We start from the raw sequence: 23,044 nt of genomic DNA on the forward strand, positions 1-23,044 counted from the left end.
ACAGGTAGGAATCAGAGAATGTACTCTGTGAGATGGGAGGGAGGGAGGGATGGGTTCCTTGGGTTTATATTTCTTCCAAGTGAGGTAAGCTCTGGTTCTCCCTGTGCGTCTGATTCCCTGGACTGGCTCCTACCTCTATCAGTGATGATAGCAACAGTACTAACAGCTAATACATCCCACTTACTCTGTGCCAGACATCATTCTAAGCACCTTACCTGTTTTACTTATTTAACCTGCAAGAAAGCCCTATGAGATGGGTATTTCTATTACTATTCTCACTTTATATAAGAGGAAATTGAGGCATAAGAAGATTAAAAAACAAAACAAAACAAAACAAAAAAAAAACCTTACCTAAGGTCCTATAGGAGGTTCAGAGCTGAGATTTGAACACAAGAGAACCCCTAGAGTCTGTGCACTCAGCAACATGTTCTACTACTTCTTGAGTTGGTCTACCACCCAGGGCCTGGCCAGCTCAGCCACTAGTCACGCTCCACTCTGCCCTGTTTCTCCAATAAATGTGCATTTGCCCGTAGTAGCTAGAGGTTTGACCTGGATGATCACTTATCTCATTGGCTGACTTGAAACTTTCCATTTCCTGTGGGATAAGGACAGCTTCCCTCTTCTAAGGCCCAATGGCCATCACCCCCCAGAGGCCACAGAAACTGTAACAGCCCCAAATTCTCTCAGCATCTAACTGGACTTAAAAAAAAAGATTTTATTATTATTTTTATCAGAACAGGAAGAGAAAGGAGCAGAGAGAGAGGGAGAGAGAAACTCAAGCAAACTCCATGCTGAGCACACAGCCTGTCAGGGGGCTCAATCTCACAACCCTGAGATCACATCCTGAGCAGAAACCAAGAGTCAGATGCTTAACTGACTGCACCCAGGTGGCCCCTAACTGGACTTTTAAAGAGGAACTTTGTACGTGAGAAGTTACTTATTCTCTTGTCTTTAAGGTCCTCAAAAGATTAGGGGTTGTGTCTTATTTTTCTTTATTAATCCTGTTCTTATTAGAGCTTTCTGTATGCAAGGGGTGTTCAGAAGGGCTTACATAAATGAGGCTTGGTGTATTCTTAATAACCCTGAATTTTAATCTGTCAAGTCAATGAATATAAAGAGCAGAAAAATTCCAAATTCAGGATGTATAAAAATTCTAAATTCAGGATGCCCAGTTGGCTCAATTGGTTAAACATCTGACTTTTGATTTGGGCTCAGGTCATGATCTCAGGTCGTGAGATAGAACCCTGTGTCAGGCTCCATGCTTAAGATTCTCTCTCTCCCTCTCCCCTTCCTCCACTTCCAAAAAAAAAAAAAATCCAAATTCAATCATTGCAGTTGGGCACACAAATGGAAAATGTACATATATGCCAGTATCTATTCCATATTTGAAATTCCTACACAAAGAGGTGATGTGATATAGTAGTTAAGTGCCTAGACTCTGGAGGCCACCTCCCTGAGTTCAAATTCCAATCTCGCTACTTACTGGCTCTGGGACTGGTGATACGTTATTTAAACCCCACTATGTCTCAGTTTTTTCATAGATAAATAGGAATGACTATGATAACAGCCTCCATTTCAGGGAGATTTTTCTGAAGATTAAATAAGCTAATCAACACAAGGTGATTAAATGAATTAATCAATCTAATGTGCTTTCAGTACTGCCTGGCAAACAGGAAGACCTATGAATGCTAGCTGTCATACCAAGCCACCCCATAATTTAAACACAAAAATGCCAACCTTTAGTAAAATAAATAGTTATATTTTTAAGGGGTTAATAAAGTAGTTAAGTATATTTTCTCTTTATGGTTATTAGAGAACAGTTACTATTAACAATAGTTACCAGGATACAACCAGAAATAACAGAATATAATACCTGCTGCATTAGCCACCAAGTGTAGGAATTATAATAAGTTATGTCATAAAAATATGGCTCACAGAGACCTGGTCTTGGCTATCACAGAATCAGCTGATTCCCTATCCTCTATACTCTTCACAGTCTTCACCTTTCTGAGATTATAAAAAGTAGGGACCGGGGCACCTGGGTGTCTCAGTGGATTAAACATCTGCCTTTGGTTCAGGTCATGATCTCAGGGTCCTGGAATGAAGCCCTGCATGCGAGTCTGAGCAGGAAGTCTGCTTCTCTCTCTCCCATTACCCCTCCTCCCACTCCCACTCTCTCTCAAATAAATAAATAAAATCTTTTTTTTTTTTAAAGAAGCAGTGATGTCAATCTTAGCTGCAATCAGCTACAATTGCTCCAACTCACATCAATAAACACCAAAGGGATAAACTCCACCATTACCAGACCAACGTCCCATCCATTCAGCAAGGGGTATCTAGGGGGACAGGTAATACAATGGGAATCCGCAAGCATGTACTTTTTTGTTTACATTCTCCACAGTGAAGCCAGATGGAATTCCAGTAGAACAGCAATATCCACGATGTTCCAAAGCATACACACCACTTTAAATCCTTTTTTGAACCCAAATTCCTTTCCTTATGACCTTAACTTAGTCTGCTATACAAACTTTTCCCAAACTCCTTCCAAGGCCATTCATTAAGGTGAAGCTTGGAGCACTTATTGTATTATACCTAGTTATCGTTTACTTCACTGGCATGTGGTTTTTCTCATTATAATATCATTAGCATAAGTCAGGGGGTTCTTGCTGGCAAGGCAACCACAGTAATGTTCAGCTGGTCCTTTATATCCTTTGGTCATGTCTATGTGCTTGGATTCCAGTCTAAGAATGTTAACATTTCATAGCTTCCTCCTATTTCTTTTGTATATTTCTCCATATACTCTCATTGATCTATTATAGTTTTTCCTAAATTACTAACATTTCATTTTATTTCTACTTGGATCCTTAATATCCTTCTCTTCTCCAACACAACAGATTTCCCTTCTGATGCCTACTCAAAAGCATGAAAGTTAAATTTTTCTTTCAGCAGAGTATTCTAAACATCATTCAAAGCAAGCATTTATATATCAGATGCTAGTTCAGCAAACCCAGAGAAAATTATTTCTTTTAAAGATTGTTTTGTTTATGGATTAGCCTAAGGTACCAGAACTGGTTGGTAAAAGATACATTAATGTCTTACTGGTTCCTGGAACTACAGTAATAGCAAGAATGTAGAGCTACAAAATGTTTATTACAGTAGCCACCCTTTATTGAGTTTCTGCTAGTTTCCAGGTAGCTATCAGACATATAAGTCACAACAGCAATCACAAATCACAATAAAAATGATCACTCCCATTTTCTAGGTTAGGAGATGGAGGTTCCAAATGTTACACACCTGATAAACGGCAGAGCCAGGATCCAAATCCAGGGGACCCTGACCTCACAACCCACAGGTTGTCTCTACTTTGCAGGCTACTTGTTAGCATCTTTTCCCCAATCACTGCAACACACTTGGGAAGGAAGAAGTGAAACTCAAAGAGCTCAATCCTTGTGTGCATTTAAGCCTGGCTAAGCAAAGGATCACAAAAATTTACCTAGAAATGAGAACTGAACTTTATATATTCCTGGTTCATTGTGTAATCCTTCAACAATATTTCATTTTCCTCTAGTGTTTTTCTTGAGAAAGATAATAAATCTCAAGGGAAAATGTGGTGCTATTAATATTAATACCATAGTAATTGGATTGGACTTTTGGAAGCCAGTGCTACCGATGGTTAGAGATGATGTCCTGTAGGAGAGAAAAAAAATCCTTACAGCACTGCATTACACATTTGTGCAAAGCATTAACTGCTTTGGCTCTTCCAAATATTTGTGTGTGTGCACTAGCTTAACAGTAAGCGTAGTACCACGAAGCCCTTAAAGAGATGGTGTGTCCTCCAAGCCTAAAACAATCCGTGATCCATCTTTTCCTGTAGATTTTATCCCATAGCTCAGAATGTGACACTGTGTATGATATGACCCCATTTCCCTCAGAGATGTTTTTCTCTGATGATTTGGGATCCTACCTATTTTACCACAGTTTATTAATACTGGAGTTGCTCAGACACAAGGTTTTCATTTAATATTTAGCTTTGGCACAGAGACATATTCAAGTTTCTCCATCCCAAAACTTGGAAAAGAGCTAAGGAAAAGTAGCCAGGAGAACTCTACAACAATATTTTTTAAACCTTCATATGTCCAGATTTAAAAATTCATACATTTATCTTTTCTTCAGGAACAGCAATAACTCTGAGCTGACAAGATTTTTAACAATTCTCTTGGTAAACAGCTGGTAGACCCAATATGTTTTTTTTGAAAAGGAAGACAGGAAGGAAGGAAGCAAGCAAGGAAGCAAGGAAGCAAGCAAGGAAACAAGGAAGCAAGCAAGTGAGCAAGCAAGCTCAAATACCTCCCATTTACCCGTGATGACCTGGCTTAGTCCTGGAGAGAATTAGGAACGTTCCTTTCAAAAAGTCACATTTCATTAGGATGAACGTTTTGTTCCAACCCAGCTATGTAGCAGCCCATCATCACCATTTCAGTGGATTATCAAAAAGCAGATTGACACATAACACATTCTGCCACTGGGCCTCTAAATCCTAATGTACAGTATGGATGTGCATGAGCTTTTAAAACACAAAAACGTCCCAAAATAAAGGAATGAAAAGTAAAGATAAAGACAAATAAAAGTAAAGATAATGAGAAGTAAAGAAAACTGGTGATAATCATAAGAATTAGTGAGCATGAGAAACCAACACTACAAGAATGATTTAAATTCTGGGACCTGTGAAAAGATTATTGTCACATTCTCCTTTTGAATGTGATGTAAGGAGATTGTCACAAACTGTAAAATGCAGTGAAACCCATCAGCACATAACTAAAATTTGGTTGAGACTGGCACATAATGAATCTCATTCAAATGAGATACGCTATTACAAATAGTTGAAAAGTTTAGTTTTTTCAAACTAAAAAAGTTATTGGTGACATTATGATAAATCAGTTGAGTTGTAAGAGCATACTGGAAATTCCTTTTAGCTGAAAAGATTTACAGTCCTGGATATGGGGACACCACAAACCCAAACTCTAGAAATGCTAAGCTCCAAAAGAGACTCCTCTTCTCTCTCTTTTTTTTTAAATGTGTGTAATTGTCCTTACAATCAAGCACCAAAACACTTGGTCTGATTCTATCAGTTTCTAAATGACCACATAAGACTCACTACTTATAATTTGCTGGTGGCAGAGGGAGACCTTCAGGTGGAATGGGTGTTGCTCACCAAGGGCTGACCTTTATGGATCGCTAGCTGAGATTTTTCAATATAGAGCCAGGTATGATATGCAGAGAGATAAATAACTTGCACAAGGTCACACAGACTGAGTGGCAGAGGCAGTGTTTAGATTCCATACAGTAACTGCCCTGCTAGGCTGTGCTCCACACCATCAGCCAGTCAGCCTACCCATCAGGCTTCCCAGTAAACCACCTTCTGAATACCTGATAAAAATGGTAGTGTAGACCCAGCTTGGTGCAGTCCCCAGACCACGGCTCTTACTTTTCTCATTGCCCTAAGCCTCATCCTCCACCCAGGTCTTACCCTTGAGGGATCGCATCTTCAGAAATTTCCCATCTTTCCAGCCCTACATTCCTACCCATAACTTCTCATGGGATCATAACTTCCATGAGTTTTTTTTAATGGTGTTTATGGCATAAGGAGCACAGCATTTGGAGTCGGAAGTTGAAATGCTAGTTGGGCCAAAATCAACTATATAAACTTAGGCAAGCAAATCAATCTTCTGAGTCTTTGGTTTCTTATCCACTTAAAAAAAAGGCAATAACTTTCTACAGTAGTATGATAACAAATAAGAGGCTGTACGTCTAGCACCTAACATACTATCTAGTACATTGCAGGCATTTGATCAATGTCAGTCCTTATGCTATCCTTCCAGCACTTTCTGGAGCACTAGAACTATGAGATTAACCCTTCCCATAGATTACCATCATTTTACAGGAGAAACCAGACTGACAAAGCTTCTTGTTGTTGGTATGGGCACACATTCTGTTCTCCGCCTTGTTGGCAGACTGCCTTCCATTCAGGCACTTGCTGGAAAAGGAAAATGAGTCAGCAGAGACTTTGGAAGGCTGGTGAAACTACAGCTTTGCTAGAGACCAGTGTTCGTGATGCTGGCATTGTGTTGGATTATATGCCAACAGGGCATAACCTGTTTCTCTTTTTTTTTTCATAACCTGTTTCTTTAAAGAGATTCATCAGCATGCCTACAGACTTCCCCACTCACTCAACAACATGTATGCACCAATGACTATGTGCCAGATGTTGTGCTAAGCTCTCAAGACTGCAGAAATAAAAGTGGTCAATGAACCACCATGTGCTACCTGATAGCTGGTGACAACAAAAAAGAGAATGGAAAAGAAGGGCTTCCCTCTAGAGGTGAGCACATGGACACACACACACTCACAAGACAGCACTGTACTCAGAGAACATGGAGTACTGTCCGTTGTGTCAGCTACTCAATCATTCATTCTCCAAATTTTTAGTCAGCATTAAAAATTGTGTCAGCACCTGTGGAGACACCACAGTGGACAAGATAGGCCCTCTTCTGACAGAGTCTGCAGTCGTAACAAGGGAGCTAGACAGTGAATAAATGTCTCCTAGGCATTTTCTCTTTGTGGAGAGCAGTGTTTCCAGCCTTCCTGGCAGTGTTTGTAGTGATGGAAACAAACAACCCAAACATAACAGTGATCTTAGAATACTTTTTAACTTAGTTGGACGGCCTTCCTTAGGCATTGATGGCGCAGATTCTTCTAGTGGCTTTAATCCAGAGTAGTCCAAAAGAATAAAGCCACTGGAGACAGGCCACCAGATTTGAATCTTGCTATGCTACCTACTAGCTGTGTAATGGCCTTAAGCATTTTTAAACTTTAAACTCTTTGGGTCCTCATTTTCCTGTCTATGAAATGAATATAATAGCATTTGCCTCCCAGAGTTGTCCCAGTTGTATTAAATAACATCATCTATGTAAAGCACCTCACAGTGTCCGGTACTTGTATACACTTATTCAAAGTTTGTTACTCTTGATATTGTTAATATTAATAGGGCCAAACAGTACTTAAGACATTGAAAGCCCTCATGGAATATGTGTTCAATGAATTACTAATAAGAATTCAATTAACCTCTGATAGTGCCAGTGTCAGAGGCAAAGGATAATACCTGGTTTCCATGTCTCAGTGAGCAAGCTACCCCAGATGTCGAGGGCAGTGGTGGCCAAGAGTGAGTCAAACCCTCCTATAATAAGATTCAGGCTGCACTTTACATGATGCTTCTGCTCTCATTGTTTTCTACACGTACATATTTCATGAATCTGACAGGACACAAAATAAATGCAAATCCAGGCTATTATAATTACTATTCACAAAGGATCTTTCCTTGAGGATCTTTTCTTTAAAAGTTACTTTGTAGAAACTTGAGCTCTTTGAAGGAAAAGCCTCACATAAATTGTAACACATAACTATATTTGATGTGTTTAATCCAAAAGATCCTTTAACAGATGCTGGAAAGACTCACTTCCATATGCAGTAGCAGCTCAGAACCAAGCAAACAGTCAACCTTTGCATCTCACAGGTAGATGGAGAAGGAAATGATAACCCGAAAGATAAATAAGTGATGGGAGATGGTAGACATATCTAAAGAGGACTTTTCTTCACAAATTCTGTTACCATTTGATTTGCATAGTGGAAGTATGAAGTATAGTTTAGCAGTAGGAATCTAGTATGATTCCTCTAAAAAATCCAGAATATCATTATATGCTAAATAACATATAGGTTTAGTGCTTTGCTTGCCTCAGGCTTCTTATGGATAACTCGTTTTTTAAATGTGCTTCTGTATAAGACCAGATGCTTGTAGAGATAATTCAAAAGTTATTTATGTTTGCTATCCAATGTCTTCCATTTGCATTCTTTGCAAGTCTTGTTGAGACTGATATTAAAATAAGTTTGTTTTTTCTGGATACACATCAAGGACTAGAGCGCAGAAAAAGCCTAATCACATGCTGGAAGATGGAGGGAAGCCAGGCTGAGATTGTAAAAATGCTGGCAACTTTGATACAAGTAAGTCGGTCAGCCCAACGCACATGAACAGGAGTTGAATGTTTCCCTGTGACTAATTTCACAGAGATGGAAACTGATGCAGGAAAGGAGTCTGAGTAGTCAATTCCTCAGTTAGTCAACCCCTCTAGCCTGGGAGTCAGTCCAGACAGGGACTTCATTCTCCACTTGCTGTTGTGTCTACAGCACCTGGCACATTGCTAAGTGCTGAACAATGTTGAATGAATGGATCAATGAATTGATCAATTCGTGGGGGAGAGCATTTCTCTGCACTCTTTATATCTGAGAACTCCAATCACCAAGTAGAGCACTGAAGTCAGACCTGGAGGCAGTTGTGCAAACAAAGGCAAATGGCCAAGCAGTATTTATCAGGGAAAGTTTACAGAGAGAGAAGCGGTAGCAGGTATGAGGGTTCCCTGTTGTCCTTAGCACATTCCAGACTAGCATCATGCACAAATATCCTACAGTCAGACTCCAGGAGCAGGAATTTGCCCTTTGGCCCTCAGGCATTTAAACTGTATGATTAGGGAAGCACCAGCCCTTCCCCTGGCATGATCAGAGGCTACAATAAAATACCACTATCGTATGGCAAAACTTTGGCTCCAGCCCTCTCCAGGTCTCTCATCAGTCATGGCTAAAGAGAGTGCCAGCCCTTCTATATCTGGAAGGTGCAAATGATTAGGACTGTCATCTTAAGCAGGAATTTAGAGCTAGGCTGTAGCCAATTTCCACAGAGCTTTTCTGGAGGTCAACTCTTTTCTGAGAGTCCAACCTGCAGGGGATCCCTCTTGAATGCATAAACTCTTGCCTCCCTGCAGTAATGTGGTAGACACAAATTAATCATGCCCTCATGACCAGCCATTCTCTCCAGGAGCTGCTAGACTTATGACAAGGCGAGGCTTCCTGTCTCCATCTCATGGCTCTGACTTTCCTATCTGTCACTTTGCTCCTCTATGTTACTCTCTACCCTTTCGCCACCAGGTCAACACACACAGACCCCCTAGACCACTCCAGGCTCCATTCTCCTAAATTCCCTGAGTCCTAAATCCTTGGGCCCTGTTCCCCTTTATCAATCAGTCATTTGTTAAAAAAAAAAAAAATCTTCGGAATGTATTAAATTTCTCAGATTCTGAAACTTTAACAGAAATTTCAAGCACTTAGCAGAACAATGGAAGAGGTATTTTTGGTTCTAGATAAGGATGGGTGCTTTTTAACATGAACCTAATGATACCACATTGGCATTTCTTCTTTGCTTATAAGAAATCTGCCCTTGAACCCAGAGAGGAAGGAAGACGATGATTTGATCCATGTACCCCACTGTGGCCATTGAAGACATTAGTTTATATTTGGGTTCAGGTTCAAAATAGGCTGAAGAGGTTATAAACTTCAGGTGAGACTCAAAAACCTGGAAAAGAGCAAAGGAACTATGGGTAGAGTTGGGAAAGGACAAGGAAAAGGGAATAGATATGAGACAAAAGAGGGAAACAATTCCAGATAAGGGAAGCAGGACCAGTTTGTCACTTTTGTACACATTTGTCTTTGCCTTGGATTGCCATGGAGGCAGAAGTGACATCTTAGTCATGCTTGAATCCTCCATAGTTGCTAGCATGGGGGTTCAAAAAACGTTTGTGAACGGGTTGAACAAGAAAACTGAAGTGGTGTGTGGTAATGAGCTTGGTGGAATCAGTAGAATGGGTCATGGTGACATTACCCCAATCCTCATTGCATGTTATTGGGGTAGATTCACTTTTTAAGCAAACCAAAGAGAGGGTAAATGAAAATAGCTTATTCTAGTAGTAATTTCAATGACAGTAGCTGAAATCCCTCTCTCTTGGGATTACTTTTTTTTCCCCTCAGTGTCCAGATTCTATTACACTTAGAACTGAGAAGCCTGAAGCCCAGACAAGCTGAGTGGCTGATCCAAGGCCACATAAAGGCAAGTGTCAAGCTCAGGACAGATACTCATCTTTTCCAACTCTCGGAGCTAGGACTGTGAGAAGAGGAAACTGAACCTCATAGGATGTTCTGCTCAGAGCAGACACAGATTAAATATAAGATTCAGATGAATTAATAAAATATAAAATGTGGGGAAATTAAAAATAAATTGCAGACTACACAAAGTTGAAATGGGATCATGACACCCGATCCTTAATCTGTTTGCTATTAGGGTGGAGAACAAGATCATGTTCTGCTCTTCTGGAATTCAGACACATTTTCTATTTATTATTTATAAATTTAAAGATTTAAAAGAATATTAAGAAAGCTCACATGGGCTGGGTTGGGCTGGGCTCTTTATAATGTAAATACCTTTCCAATGGGATAAAAAAAATACTGAAAGATGGTAAGTTTTTCTTCTGATAATATTTCCCAGACATTTTTTTATTGTTAGCAAAGTTCTCTTGGAGTGTAACTAAGAGTTTCTGAGGAATGGTAACTTTAAAGCAAAGGGAAGGAAAATTTCAATAAGAACCAAGCTGCCCCAACTCCCCCTTTATTTTTAAACAGAACCATCAAAGGGCAGCTAACGGAAATATACTTAAGTGGCATTAATTCATCCCTAAGAGGACTCTCCAAGAGTTTTATTGCTACATAAGGGAAAGCCATAAACCAGCAGGAGGAGAAAGCAAAGAAAATAAGTCTGGGGAGTCGTCTTGTGTAAGAAAGTGAGCAGGTGGTCAATAATGTGTCCTTGGCTGGCTTCCACAGCAAGGAGACAGAAATTCATGGCAAGGATGTGGCCCACAAAACAGGCAGTCACCAGGGAAAGAACCATCGAACTTCGTAAAGTGCTGAAGGGTTCACATGTACATGAAATGGTAAAATGCCCATCTCTCCTCCTCCTATCACCACCCACCCAGTTTCATGTCATACTTGACTTCACAACCTATTTATTGTCTGCCTCTTTCCAGTCTCCGGTAGGATTTGAAGAGTGAGAAAGGACTAGATTGGATAGGGCCCAGGAAAGTGAGTCTTTAGACTGAATAGTAATACCAATGGTCATTTAGTCCAACACTCAGTTTTACAGACAAGGAAATGGGTTCTCAGAGATTCACTTCAGAGATTTACACTTCCAGTCTAAATCCTAAAGTCCTAAATGATGTTAAGACCGAAGACTCAGAAAAATACTTCCACCATGCAGTCATTCAGCTCAAGCCGAATCTAAGACCTACAAAGCAGCCACAGAGAGACTGACATCCTGCAATGAGTGAAACTGATCACCCATCTCAAGGTTATTTTACCTTCAACCAACCCTTCCTTGTTCTTTACAAGTTTTTTTTTTAAATCAAAAAGAGTATTCTTCATTAATTTCTAAGGAAGAATGGCTATTAAGTAGGATATTTCATTCTTGTGAGGGGCAGTGGATGCCAGGACCAAATCAGGAGAATATGAATGAAAATAGTAGGCAGAGAGAAGCGAAACGATGATCCCATGTCTGCAGATTGTGAGGTTCTTTGCTCAGTCTTCTCACTACCCAAGATCTTACATTAGTAGAAAAGAGTGGTGGGCAGGGGCACCTGAGTGGCTCAGTCAGTTGAGCATCTGGCTTTTGGTTTCAGCTCAGGTCATGATCTTAAAGTTGTAAGATCAAGTCGTGCCGCAGGCTTCATGCTCAACCATTAGTCTGCTTGAGATTGTCTCTCTCCCTCTCCCTTTGCCCCCCCCCCCCATTTGTGTGTATGCTCTCCTCTTCTTTCTCTTTCTCAAATAAATAAATAAATAAATAAATAAATAAATAAATAAATAAATAAATAAATCTTTTAAAAAGATGGGAGGGGACAGGATAGAAATATGCTACCATTCATATATTCATGCAACAAGCATTTATAAAGCCTACTTTGTATACAGTTATGAACTGTGTGCAGAAAGAATTCCCAGATAAAAGTCTGATTGGAGTCCTCCAGACCCTTGAGAGAGCTCTCATATGGAGCTTCCCTCCTCATAACCAGTTCCCAGAACTTATGACCAAAATTCATCATAATAAAATACATTATGGGTTTGCTTCTTTATTTTGGAAATTAATGTCTTCTATTTAATTTAAGTGCTATGGCTAAACACGGTTTGGGATTTATGTGGTATTTTGGGTTGAGGTTACCTTTGCACTAACTACAAAAGCAGTGTGTGTTGTTAAACTGAATCTGTGTTTTTTTGGATACAAAATTCAATATAGTTTTGAATTAAGCTAGAGTCTGTGGCTTACTGGGTCTAGGGTGAGGGGTGGGGTACATGAATCTTTCAGACACAAGTCCTAGAACATGGTAAACACTAAGTGAGTGCTTACTATAGCAATATTATTATTATTTGAGTCTCCAAAAATAGCATGGAAAATCTTCGAAGAAAGTGATTGTAGGCTGATTATTTTTCTGAACTAAAGGTCTATAACCATTACACTTGCAAATTTTCCTTCCTTCAGCAGCTTCAGTAGCTTAGCTCTGCAGCTACTCCCACAAGGTCAACCTACTGCTATCTATCACCTGCAAAAACTGTCTTAGGCTCTCTGAATTTCAAAGCCAAAGCCCTTTGCAGTCAGTACAGAAACAGGCTGCCCAGTGGTGAGTTCACGGAGGGAAGGGCAGCGGGAAGACATCCAGCATTTGAACTAGGGCTCACATGAGATGAGAGGGTAGGGTGTAGGCTGCACTGAGAGTTGGAGACACAGACACAGTACTTGTTATCCACTTATGAGGAACTCTTTTTACCTAAATGTCTTCAGACTCTCAACGAATTTTCATAATAGTCCTGGAGCAGAGTGAGGACAAAAATCATCACCCTCAAATTCTTCAAAAACAGGACAGCAGTAAAGCAAAGTATCGTGGAATATGTGCTCATGATCCCCCCTGCTACTACTACTTCTACTCCTGCTTGTCTCCTTCAAGTAACAGCTAACACACATAAAGTGCTTATATATCTAGGCACTGCTCTAAGCATTTTACATGCAATTCCCTTCATCTCCTCCTCAGTCTCAGGCAATGGGTAATGTTATCAACACTCCCAATTTATTGTGAGGAAATGGAAGCACAGAGAGGTCGAGTAACTTGCCTAAGATAACAAAGCTTGTAGGTGATAGAATCAGGATTTAATTCAGGCAGTTAGCTCACAGTTGCTACTATTAAGCATTACCCCCCTACCCACTGCAGACAGCTGAGCTTTTACTGTTTTAGTTGCCAATGTCTGCTTTTAGATAATTTTGAGGAAGGACACAAAAAGCCCTTCACTCATTGCTCTCCTTCTTCTACTGGACAATTTCTATTTATTCTTCAACCTTTAGGTCTAAACAGTGTCCCTCAAGGATTCTGTGTCTGAAAAACACTACCCACCCATCCATCCCACCTGGGCTAAGGTCTGTTTTGTCTTTAGTGAGACACTCATAGTAGATCAAGATCTAACTTTCAACAGTTGACTGGAAACTTCTTGAGAGTAGGCCCTTGTTTTACCTGCACTTATTTTATATATTTCTAGCCCCTACTGTGGTAGCATCTACAATTTCAATATAAGATTGTTAAATTTAGTAATTAAATTAAACAACCAATGTTGAGTAGAGAAACAATGCCAGTACTTAGAAACTGAAGCAAATAAAAGCATGGAGACCCCCATGTAGCCTTTTAGAACTAGAGAGATGTTAGAGACCACTTGGTATAAAGTGTACCCAGCAGCCTAAAGGCTGGATTCTGACTGGAGTAATTCTTTTTTCTGCCAGTTAGTGTTTAAGAAAAAAAAGAACTGAGCCAAAATTTTTTAACAAAGAAGTTTCCTGATTTGTGGTTCCTCTTGAAAAATGAGAAGACCTGCCCAAACTAGGTGTATGAGTGAGTGGTTCGAAGCTGGATGCAGCAGGACTCCCTAGTTCATCACACACTCTGGCCAGTCAACTCCTTCACTCCCCTATCCTTGCTTCTCCAGGTACTTGGGTTTCCATCTCCTTCTGATTCATTTTCCTCATTTAATAGGTCAGGAAAAGGAGGCCCTGAAAAGCTCACAAGGGTGTCATATCTGAGAAATGACTATACCCCATCTCTCATCTCCAATTCAGTTTCGTCTTCACCCTGTAGGCCTTAAGAAACAACATTGGTAAAGCATGTTTATCAGTGACATTCCACGTTTCTGTGAATTCTTGTGCCTTGTAGCGAATTTTGGTCATAAAAAGAAAAGTCTCTTGCTCACTCCCAGCCTCTGAACAGATGTATCCCCAAGAAAAGGCATCGATTATATAATTCTTTGTCCTTTCCTCCCTCCACTGCCATTTGCTCTGAAAAATGTTTAGTGAATTAACTGTGAAAACCTTATGATTTTTCCTCCCAGACAGCACATCCATCTCTCTCTCTTTCAAAATAAATTCCACCCTTAGAAAAATGGAACTTTCAATACCAGGATAGCTGTGGTTTGGTTGCTTTCAGTGCTCTGCCTGTGTTCAAAGGGCAGGATATTACCACATGGGCTAATTACCTAGATGGAGCTGTGGTAGAAAAGTGGTGGATTTCAGTGTCGGTCCTCTCTGTGGCTGACAATTTATCACAACTTGGTGTTTTAGGCTTAGCCCCAGCTTGAGAACTAAACATTTTTTAATTTAAATTTACTTTTGGGAACAGTCTTGTGGAATGATTTCTGCTACTCTTGAATGGTGTAACAGAGAAAGAACAAATTCACATTTTTACTGACCAAGAAATTGCGAATTTTTTTTTTTTTTTTTTTTTTTTAGTTCTTTTAAAATTTGGAAATTTCCAGGGCTAAAGATCACAACTCTAATAGAGTTACTGTTTTGACTAGAGATTAGCTCTGGGGGCGGGGTGGGGGTGGTGGGTAGGGGGCAATTTTGGAAGAAATTAATTATTTTTCTTTCCAAGTGCTGTTGAATTGGTTTAATGTTTTGCCCATGTGAGAGAGAAATTCTAGGGTTTGACTTTTAATATTAAGTCATTCAAGGTTATGTGGCTCAGAGCAATTATAGCTAAACAAAACTTCAACACTTGAACCCAAAAAATAATCAACTCAAAAATGAAAAAGAAAGGTCAACAATTGGCTGCCTCATGCCCTGTACCTCTTGCCTTTAAACCCCTAAAGACACATACTCACCACATAGTAACTTAATTAATAAATATTTTAGTATTATGGCAGATGAGAATACAGGCTTTAGGATTCGTTACTTGGTTCAAGGAATTTTGTTTGTTTCACAGTTTCCTATAAAAATACCAAAATGAATAATCTACTACACAATAGCCTGCTAATAAAAAGAAAATGCTAACACAGAAAGTTGGCTTGCTAACTTAATCTTCTGGATATACTGATATAAAGTACTAAGTGCCAATAACAATGGGACAGAAAAAAAAAAAAAAAAGATCTTCCCATACTTTTCAATCCTTCCTTGCAACCATCCTAGGAAAGTATTGGCAGAAACATCCTGGGCTCTCTCTCTTGCTTCCAGGAAGTGCCCATGCTGGCTGGGGACTGAGCACAACGTTCTTTATATTTCAACTTTCTCAATTTTCAAGATTTACACCAGGACTTTTAATTGTAAGAACAACCACTAACTCATTGGAATTTCACCTAGTTTCTCAGTGTTTCTTAAGATGCTGAGCAATAATGAAGTATCTAGAAGGCATACAGAATTATAGAAAAGGAGAAAAGGCAAGAGTTTCTAATATGACAGCCTTCCTCAGAAAATTGGAATCCATAAGCAAGCCATCTACTCCTCCCTGTCCCTCCCTCCCATATCTGGAGGTTGCCCTGGAACCCCAGCTTCTTAAACTTTAGCACCTAGATGAAGGCCATTCAGGGAACATGTTATATGCTCTTGTCTTTTTGCCTAACTTGGTTTAGACTTTCTATTCTCTGCGACCTCAGATATTTTGGGAATGAGTATAATTTTATCACTTTATTTTATTCAATTCATGTGTTACTTACAAAGGAGTACTTCAAACACAACTTGGACACCTGGGTGGCTTAATCCATTAAGCATATGCCTTGGGCTCAGGTCATGATCCCAAGATCCTGGAATTGAGCTGTATCAGGGCTCCCTGCTCAGTGGGGATCCTGCTTCTCTCTCTACCCATCCTCCCTGCTCATGCTCTCACTCTCTTTCTCGCTCTCACACTCTGTCTCTCAGACAAATAAAAATTTTAAAACACACACACAACTGCTAAGTTGTAACTATCCATGTGACAGGATATTGCTGAGTTCTGTTGGTTGAAATTCACCCATAATGCCATTGGCCTGGACAAGAGTTCAGGGTGAGATCAAAATGTTTGCAGTAGGAAAAAAAAAAAAAAGTGTGTTCCAGTGAACAAACGTTCCATGAAATTTATATTTTACATAATAGATTATAACTGTTTGCTCTAAATAAGCAATTTTACAATGTCCTGTTCGATGGATTACATTAGAGGAACCTTCCCCATTCTCCCTTGCAACAGCTTAAGAACAGCTTCAGTTTACATTGTATAATTTACACAAACTGTAGTGGTACAGAGAATGAAGAATGATGCTCTACAGAGTGCTCTCCAGTTCTCCTCAGGATCACCAGGAAGGAACTGACCTTGCTGCATATCACCAGGCCCACAGAATGGGGAGAACCTTATTTTTGGGATGCTCTCATCACAGGTTACTTTATTATAGAACTGTCCTTAAGTTTCAGATCTTCGATTTTTCTTGCAAAATGAACGTCGTTCCTCCTAAAAACATAACTGTCATACTATTCATTACCTTCCTCTCCTTCCCAAGATGCGAGCTCTGTATTCATTTGCCATTTCTCTGACAGGAGGCATACATCAATGTTCGCTAAGTGACTTGAGGGAATTTTTAAGCTTACACATTGGAAGAAGTTGTTGTTGTTGTTGTTTTAAATCATTTGTAGCTACTTTTAGAAGATTTCTCTAAGCAATTTTTAATTTTTATTCAGTCTTTAAATATGGTAGAAAAATTATAAATCAGATTTTGATTCCTAAGCTTTGTTTTTTATTAAAAAGGTCCTTCTTTTTGTTTCTGGACAGGTGCAGCTCATTTCATCAGAGAATACTTACAGGGAGGGGGCACCATTCAAATCTTCCTGTTCCATCTCCAACTGTAAGAAGGGAGAGATGAATATTGAAAAATAACTGGAAGTGTGAGATTAATTAACTTTATGATATCCAAAAGGCTTGAGCATGTACTTTCATGAAATCATTTATCTATGAAGTGTGGATATGTTATTCATGTTCACAGCTACCACAAAATTTTAGAACTAGAGGGGACCTTGAAGTCATGTAGCCAATGTTCCCATTTTGCAAATGAGGAAACCAATGCCTTGGCAGGATAGGTAACTTTTTTAGGTCAGAACTAGAATTTGGGTGCTCTATGCTCTGAGAACAATGATATGTTCATGTTATAGGGAGACTAGCAGAACCAAGCAAAAAAAGGATTCCACTTTAGAACTTTCTCTTTTAGGAGTCCTCTCAACTATTTTATAAACTATTTGGCAGCTGACATGATTCCATTTAGAGAGACAAAAGGAGTTAATTGCAGACTTCGAGTATGTGGACTATTATTTTAAGGAAAATATTCTCCAGATGTTTCCCACCTCCTTTGAGAATGGAAAAGAGGAAATGAGTTTAAAGTTCAGCAAGATCCAGATTAGATATTAAGAAATGTAGGTCTATGAAATCCTGCAGTTGGTTACTGGGGAATGTTGTGAAATCTCCTCTTCTGGAGAATTTGTGGAATGTGGGGATTATTTCGGAAGGTTTATGTGGGTGGCCCATTTCTAGAGCTGGGGATATAACCTGATTTACATCTCAAATTTCTGTAGGCCCTGTGACATCATGCTCTACCCATAGCTCGTAGGTGAGATTGTTTGCTGCTCTTGGTTATAGAGGATTCATCAGTGAAGCCTGTAAATTAAGCCACCTTATATTTACATCAGTCCTGATAGATATAAGTGGGCAGATTGATTAAAACTAATGAGTGCTTATGGGATGATCTTGTCCAATGCCTTCATTGGAGTGACTGACCAACATCTAATATTTCAACATATTTCTTTAGGCTTCATCTTAGCATCTTCATGTTGCTAGTGGCTTTCTGGCTTCATGAATGCCTTCAAGCTTGTGTCCCTAGTCCAAGAAGCAAAAAGGAAGGGAACCAGTCCAGGATCACATCCTATATAACAGAGAAACTCTTTCAATTAAAAAGGTAGCCTAGTATTTGGAGGACAAGATGGAGAAAAGTGACAGTATAATTAGATCTATACTTGTAAAACAAAGTAGAAAGATTTGTTAGATAATGTATTAGATGATGGCTCCTAAAAGTAATCAAATAAGAATTTAAAAGCTTTAACTCAGAATTGAACAGTCTTGAATTTCAGTAAAATAATCAATTTTATAAATACAGGATAGGGAGATATCATTTGAGTTTAACATTTTAAAAAACTTAGTAAGTGGATACAAGATTATTAATATAATATATTTGAAGTATGTTCATGGTGCTGGCATAAAGTAAGTTCTCAAAAATGTACCTAATATTATTATAACTTTTATGTTCATTGGCCCACCTCCCCTAGCCATCCTCTGCTCTGGTTCTGGTTTTCTGGTTTTCTCATATTCAGTCACTGATTTGGCCCCTTGTCACCCTGGAGCAGCATTGAACCATTCTTCCACCTAACCCCCAAATCAATTCCCACAAAAGAATTAGGTTTTCTTCTGCAGGATTAGAGTTTCTTCATCTCTGAGGACATGAAGGAGGGGATTTACAATACATATCCTATAATAAATATAAAAAGCCTTTCTGAAATGAGTTTTTCTTTTCTTGACTGTTCCTTCACTGGAGATCTCCTTTTCTGGGACTCTTCCATGCAGCAATCAACTCTGCTCACATTTAATCTCCTCCAAAATCCCTCAGAATTTCTCTACCCTCTATTATTTAAAGTTGCTTCTACCTTCCTTTAAAATGCAGGTGCCAGCTCATCCAAGCACAGAAGACTCCATTTCTATAGTAAAATGGGTTTCAAAGAATATCATCTGCACAAATGATACCCATCTACCTCCTTAGCTACCCTCTCCTGCTTTTTCTCCATATTATCCGACACTGCCTATATTTAGGTTTTTGGTTATTTTTTTATGCCCTATCAAAGAGTAACTTTCAAAATGTTAACACAATTCTCATTCACAAGTGAACATGTCGAAGTTTTATTTAACATGATGACAAAGTTGGTTTGAAATAAAATATTATGAAGTTGGGTTCATTTTTATCATAATGAGCTGATAAAAAAGAATGCTGAGATAACGCTATGTCAGATACAAAACTAGTTAACATAGTAAAGGGCAATAAAACCATATCCTGATCAACAGAGTTGTTAATATCTTGAATGCTAATCAATTATGCAATAAGTTATATATCCTTAAATGATCCTAAGGTAGGCTTATTGGCATAAAAGTAACAGGTCATGTAACCATTCATCTTTTGCCTTAGCCAATTTTGGGATATATTCTTAATTTCCCCTTCTCACTTCCCATTAAAAGCAAGCTATATGGGCACTGCCATGTATGAATCAAAAAAAGTGGGTCTTCCCTACCAGCTGCTTAGGTAAAAATAATAACAAAAGTTGTACGACATGGGGTACCTGATGGCTCAGTCAACTAAGTGACCAACTCTTGGCTTTGGCTCAGGTCATGATCTCAGGGTCGTGAGATGGAGCCCCAGGTCAGGTTCCATGCTCAGCAGGGAACCTACTTCAGATTCTTTCTCTCTGCTCCTCCCCGACTTGTGCTCTTTCTCTCTCTAAAATAAATATATCTTAAAGGAAAGTTGTATGACATGGTAATAGGTTGCTTTATGAATGTTTCTATCATTATATCTAAGTAGGAAATATGAGGGCTTTCTGTTAGCAACTCTTGTAGACAGGATTCTAAATACAGAATGAGGCTAAAGTAGATATTTTCTAAAGCCCCTATCAACCTTAAGAGTTTTGACTATAAAGCTCTTTCAATAGACGCTGAGAAAATCAAACTAGTATCACATATTTTCCTTGCCCTCAGCAAACTTAACAATCATATTGAGGTTTAATGAACCAAAAAAAAAAAAAAAAGGAAAAAACATAAGGTTGATGAGCTGCATTTAACTTTGTGTTAAATTTCAATAGGACAAGGAAGATAATAATGGTTTAAAAGGTAGGGAAGACTTTGCAGAAGAGGCAGGAATTGGCCTGGTCTACAGGAACGGTAGGTATTGGCTGAGTTGTGTTTCCACCCAAATTCATATTTTGAAATCCTAACCCCTAGCACTTTCAAATGTGACTGTATTTAAAAAGGGGTTTTTTAAAGAGGAAATTAAGTCAAAATGAGTTCAGTAGGGTAGGCTCTAATCTAACATGACTAGTGTCCTTATAAAGGACACAAATACACAGAGTAAAGATCATGTGAAGACATAGGAAGAAGATGGCCATCTACAAGCCAAGGAGATGGATCTCAGAAGAAACCCACTATGCCAATATCTTGACTTCTGACTTCTAGTCTCCACAATTGGGGGGAGACTAAACTTCTGTTGTTTAAACCATCCAGTCTAAGATACTTGGTCATGGTAGACCTAGCAAACTTACATAGTAGGGCTGAAATCTAGAGAAAGATTTAAAAGAAAAAAAGAAAACTCCAGGAAAAAAAAAAAGGATATAATAAGGAGGTCAAAATGAGGACAGACATAGATGAAGCATAAAGCTTTGAAACAATGGTTTACATTAGGGAAAGTCACCTATAACTATCATTGTGATATATCGGACTTTCTGGATTTTTTGTTTGTTTTAGTATTGTATCATGAGAGACAAACAAGGCTTTCAACTTTCACATCTCTATCCAAAATTTGCTTCCTCAGGGATATCTCCCGCCATCACCCTTTCCAAAATAGTGTCTTTACTTCAAGTCATTCTCCAGCCCTTCACTCGTTTTCTTTTTCACAGCACTCAAATCTAAAACTATAAAATTTATCTTTGTTTATTATTGCCCATCTCCCCACACTGGAATGTGAGTTCAATAAGATCATGGACCTCATCTCTCTAATTCACTTCTCTCCCCAGTACCCATAACAGTTTGTAATAATTAGTAGGCACTCCTCACATATCTATAGCTAAGGAATGAATTGCTCTGAGAAATGCAAACAGTAGAGAACATTCTTTGAGAGGCATGGATAGGAAAGCCAAGAAGACAATTCTGGTGAATACTGCAGGAGTAGGATTCTAACTTCCCCTTGCTTCAAAGATGATAAATCTGAGGGCTTGATGGAGCATCTGGATGGCTCAGTGGTTGAGCATCTGCCTTTGGCTCAGGTTGTAACCCCAGGGTTCTGGGATCAAGTCCTGCATCGGGCTCCCTGCATGGAGCCTGCTTCTTCCTCTGCCTATGTCTTTGCCTCTCTGTATCTCTTGTGAATAAACAAATAAAATCTTTAAAAAAAAATCTGAGGCCTTGAGAAACTACAAATCCTGTGTGAGGGACTGTCAAGCAGCAGATGAGAGAGGCTTGTCTACACCACACACACACACACACACACACACACACACACAAACACACGGTAGCAGGCAGACATGCGCACTGTGTTAGCGCCATGTGAAAAGGAAAGTTGGATTTAGGGCAAGAACTGAAGGTTTAAATACTTAAACATTCTTTTGCACAGCAAGCCAACATCTCATGGGGATAAATGTACAAATAAAATGCTGAGGAGCGTCTAAAATAATATATATCACATTATTCTGCTATATACATTACGGGTCACATGAGGAAATGAAACTCACTGCAGCCCTTCCCAAATATAGGGAACCATTTAGGGCTGTTCAGAATGATTAGCATTGGTGATTCTGACACCAGAATGAGTAACTGCCCTAGTTCAGCTGTTCTTTTTTGCCATTTTTAACAAGTACATTTTAATGGTCATTATTATTTTATTCATGTTAGGTTTATCATTACTGCAGTTAACCTCACATTTATTTTGGCTAGTATCCTTCTTTGAAAGTCTTTGACATTTCAGTTGGTTTTGATTTGTCTTTTTGGTCACACTCCATTAATAATAACTTAAATTTGAGCGGTGCTTTTCAGCTTACAAAAAATAATTCATATTATCATTCGTGTCCTTGAACAGCTCTGTGGGAGAGGCCGAGATTGTAATTTCTTTTTTATAGTTGCTGTTTTATAGGGAAGGAAACTGAGGCTTAGTGAAGATAAGGGACTTGCCCAAAGCCACATGATGAATGGCAGAGGTACAACCGAAATCCAGGTCTTTGGCTTCTTCTAAAGGCTTCTCCCTTAATGACATGAGACCCATCACTAAGTTGGCCTGACTGGCAAAGATCCACTGTCCACACACATTATACATGTTTATGTTCGTGTATAGTCAAGCGTGCATACACACATTATCAAATAGAAATCTAAGAAAACATCAACTAGAATTCACCCCATTATGTGTCCTGCATCCTCAGAAAAAGGGGAAAGAAAACCCATTATTACCATTTTTCCCAGCTGAAATTCCAAGGCTCCTTCCTCCCGCCAGGTGTTTGTACAGCATTATACAAATCTGATGTTCTTTTGAGTGATTTGGGGAGAACCACCACACCACTTTGACCACCAAAAATATCCTCAGGGACAAGAGGGAAATTAGTAAGGGTAAGTCAAGCGGTAAATTCTAATCGGGGCCCCTACATAAATATTCAAGTTAAAACTGAACAAAGTTTATTTAAATAAAGAGCCAGAGAAATGGCAGATGGCAGACCTAAGGAGGTGGTTTTCAGGAGAGAAAGGCCAAGCCTACAAGAGGAAATAATTGTAGTAAAGTAGATCCCACTGGGCCTTTGGTATTCAACTGGTCTTCTTCCAGGCATTTCTCTTTCTTCCAGTTTTCCAATGTTTCATTAGATTGTCCTGGTTTAAAGATTATTAAGTATAATCCAACACAATCGCTGAATTGATGGAAGGGTGAAGGGCCAAGCATCCTAGCTTATTCTTAAAGACATCACCACAAACTTAGGGTTTAGTAAATAAATTCAGTCACTCCC

At 39.1% G+C, this 23,044-nt stretch overlaps 1 protein-coding gene and 1 long non-coding RNA gene across 12 annotated transcripts in view; one reads left to right on the forward strand and one right to left on the reverse strand.

Moving 5' to 3' along the window:
* CMSS1 (cms1 ribosomal small subunit homolog) overlaps window positions 1-23,044 on the forward strand; it is a 142,434-nt gene that overhangs the window by 108,148 nt on the left and 11,242 nt on the right. The window lies entirely within an intron of this gene.
* Window positions 1-23,044, reverse strand: part of LOC102151895 — a 124,063-nt gene that overhangs the window by 95,501 nt on the left and 5,518 nt on the right. For 5 of the 11 annotated variants that reach the window (XR_005383182.1, XR_005383185.1, XR_005383184.1 and 2 more), the window contains exon 1: window positions 2,267-2,416. This is a non-coding gene — a long non-coding RNA (uncharacterized LOC102151895). Of the gene's footprint in view, window positions 1-2,266; window positions 2,452-17,060; window positions 22,911-23,044 lie in introns of those variants that run through there. The other 6 variants (XR_005383189.1, XR_005383187.1, XR_005383188.1 and 3 more) reach the window with 5 other exon arrangements.

The sequence above is a fragment of the Canis lupus genome, chromosome 33, assembly GCF_011100685.1.
Source record: "Canis lupus familiaris isolate Mischka breed German Shepherd chromosome 33, alternate assembly UU_Cfam_GSD_1.0, whole genome shotgun sequence".
Classification (NCBI taxonomy): domain Eukaryota; kingdom Metazoa; phylum Chordata; class Mammalia; order Carnivora; family Canidae; genus Canis; species Canis lupus.